The sequence below is a fragment of the Atractosteus spatula genome, chromosome 22 (assembly GCF_055471065.1).
Source record: "Atractosteus spatula isolate fAtrSpa1 chromosome 22, fAtrSpa1.hap1, whole genome shotgun sequence".
NCBI lineage: Eukaryota > Metazoa > Chordata > Actinopteri > Semionotiformes > Lepisosteidae > Atractosteus > Atractosteus spatula.
This window is the reverse complement of record NC_142727.1, coordinates 1982154-1985930: the sequence shown is the minus strand read 5'-3', so window position 1 is coordinate 1985930 and position 3777 is coordinate 1982154.

Sequence of the window (3777 nt, the reverse complement as noted above, 5' to 3'; positions counted from 1 at the left end):
ATGGAGAGAGATGCACGGACAGAGGGACCAAGTCCAATAACAGAAGAGCATGTTAGTTCCGTGAGCAAGCTGACAGGGATGGACACACACACTGGCCCATAGCTCACACTGACTGACTGACTGACACACACACACTGGCCCATAGCTCACACTGACTGACTGACTGACACACACACACTGGCCCATAGCTCACACTGACTGATTGACTGACACACACACACACTGGCCCATAGCTCACACTGACTGATTGACTGACACACACACACACACACTGGCCCATAGCTCACACTGACTGACTGACTGACACACACACACACTGGCCCATAGCTCACACTGACTGATTGACTGACACACACACACACACACACACACACACACACACACACACACACACACACACACACACTGGCCCATAGCTCACACTGACTGATTGACTGACACACACACACACACACACACTGGCCCATAGCTCACACTGACTGATTGACTGACACACACACACACTGGCCCATAGCTCACATTGACTGATTGACTGACACACACACACACACTGGCCCATAGCTCACATTGACTGACACACACACACACACTGGCCCATAGCTCACACTGACTGACTGACTGACTGACTGACTGACTCATCAGCATCAATCCTGCAGTGTTTGGGCTTGCTCCATTCTGTGCTTGGCGTTGTGCTCCAGCCCCATTAATCTGTATAAAAGCTGCTCTTTTCAGCCTGCACCTAGTACCTCAAGGAAAAGCAGCATCTAGCCAGGTGGAGAAAACCTCACCCAGGCTGCAATCACAAGGGCAGCTGTAACAGCGATTCCTCGCATTTACATGTGCGCTCTTTCTCCACCCCAGCCAACAGCACACAGGAGGGACCTGCCTGATGCACTATAGGGGTGCCACTCCCAGCGCATCAAGGGCAGCTTCAAGAAGGCCAGATCGCTCGAGCCCACAGCGGAGTTCAGCCAGGAGGCTGGGGTTCACGCTCTGACTCCTTCAGAGCGGACCGTGCTCGACGCTGGCAGCCCCAGCCCCGTCGCAAGTCCCAACGCTCAGCAGATCAGTGAGAAAGTGCTCTGAGGCGACTGTGAGGAATTCCCGACATCACTGCAGTAAAGACCAGATTCCTTTGGACTCAACCTGGCAGAACCAAACCAGGACTTCAAACCCCCCACCGAGACCTGCTTTTGCCCCAGAAAGTTGGAGTACACTGTGGGGACTCAAGTGCTACTGGTTATCCAACACCAAGAGCGATCCCAATTCATTTAATCAACTTACAGTCTGTTCTACAAGACACTGTCAACGAGATCACCCAATAAGTTTTTAGTTGCACCTAGAATCGAGATCACAGATAGACTAGGAAGAGCAGTTGTCCCTTGGGGTCTCCATAAATTACTACATAATTTCAGCATTTACCCTGCTGTTTCCTTACCCATTACCCAACCCTTAATCAAAGCACCTGCCTTACCTTGGATTACTGAGAACGGAGAATTCGTCTTTTCCCAGGCACCTTACAAAAAGCCGTAGAAGGAAATCAGAAGGAATGTTTCCACCTTATAGTTTAAAAAGGACTTTATGAGAGGGAAAGATCCTTCTTTAGGTCAACTAGGACCCTGAGGAATGTGGGAAAGCAAGACATCTTGTGCGAGGTGTTCCTGCTGTGGTTGGCTATACAGTATGTATACACTTTCTACATATGCTCTTTTTTAACCCTGGGATTCAGAGATTACTCACTGCCTGTACATAGTCTGGAAAAGAAGATATGGGTTAGAGTTTCAAAGCTGGACTTCATGCAGACAGACACTTTCTGCTCAGAACTCCAGAGGGCCTCTGTAATCAACATTTTTAAACCATACCAAACCTCTCCATGACCTCTTACAGCTGTTACAAAGCCTTCTGAAAATCTGAACACACCACCTCCTAGATGATAAATTAATCTAACATTTGAAAGGCAACTGGTGAAGTGCATTTGAAACAGAATAATAGGCAGTTGTTTACACTAAGGGTGATGGGAGTGTGGAACAAGGCTTCTTTCAAAGTCCTTACTACCTACAAACAAACTAGTGTTTGTAAAATCTTATCATTAGCTTTTAAATGATATATTCCAGAAAACATTAGGCCTGTCAGGACAATCCACATTATGTGCATGAGGAGCTGTAAAAATGATATTGATATTTAATATATAATCCACACATGACACCCCCCGTTTAAATCACATCCAAACACACAATACACATAGCTCAGTATAAATACACACAGCCACTAATAGTCAAGTTATTTTATTAATATAAAAAAAATAAAAACAATTACAAGTTCACCACTAGTTTGCTTTCTTTCAATTTTGGTAACAATAAGGCAAAACAGGAACAATAATTAACAAATAATTATCATCCCCCTATTATATTAGTAATTTCCATGAGCTGTAGCTCCCCCCCGTGCATGTTAAGTGAGGGAACGCTCTCTCACGGTGTTATTTAGAATTCTAATCGTTATTCAATAGAAACATGGAGGTCAGAGGTGAGTGCAGCGGTTTTGGTCTGGTACAGTTTGTACTTCCTGCATGTCATTTCCTGCTGTGATCCCGCCTCTTGCCCTAACCTCCTCCTACCTGTGAGAATTCTTTAAAAATCTTTTTTTTTTCCTTCTCTATTTTAATAACAAAATGGCAGCAACAGTATCCAAAAACAGACAGTCTGTGGGGGAGGGGGGGGGGCCTGAGGGGAAAATCTGATTACAGGGAGGGAGGAGAGAGACTGAAAGAGAAGGTCTTACAAGACACTGAAAGGTTTCAGAAGAGGAATAAGGCCGAAACAAGGTAAAATAAAAACAAAAGGAAAATGGGTCATTCACATACGCTTTGTTTTCTTAGTAAAAAAAGGAACAGGTACAAAAGAAACCTTTTCCATCGATTAATCATCAATTCATTACAAGAACAAGGTTGCTGAAACCAGAAAAAAAAAAGCAGTGGAAAAGCTTAACATTCGTTACCAAGAGAAAGGCCATTTTGGAGTTAAGTGCGTGTAAACTGAGCGTGTGGTTAGTGCGGACACTGCTTTTTTTGGAAGTGTACTTCCAAAAGAATCACTTGGTCACTGTAACTCAGTGATACTATATAGCTTTATATATATATACACACAAAGACTCCTATAGGCTTTTGTACATCAGGAGTATATATACAATGGGTCTGCCTGTGTATAACTGTACATATTCGTGTTCACTGGGTGCTTATGTACAGAAAGCAATCGTCAATTATAATTGGGGCTTTGAGATTTTGGCAAAAAGAATCAATTAGAAAGGAAAAACATGGCAGTGCTTTTTAGCTCAAAGAGGGCTGGCACAGTCCAACGGCTACAGAAACAGTGTTGGATACAGAATCGTCAAGCTCAATCCTATTTCAAAGCGGTATGGCCTGGCCAGGTCCAGTCCAAGCAATACCGTACAATATAGTCCTCTCCAGTACAATCCAGTCCAGGTCAAGTACCATTCAACAAGACGAGTGCGTCAATCCTACAAACTCCTGCTCTGTGTTCAGTTGAAACGAAAGCAAGAGGTACAGGTGGCCATTACTGATCATACTACAGCCTGTGAAATGAAACGGTCATAGATGAAGACAAGGCCCAGTGTTTTGTTTCTCGAATCTCACCATGCTGCCCCTCAAGCCCAGGGGTCTCCAGCCCTGATCCTGGACAGCCCAGTCCAATTTCTAAAGACACAGATCAACTCCGTCATGACCCATCACCCTGCCGATCTGCTCAACTCATGAAGTCAGAG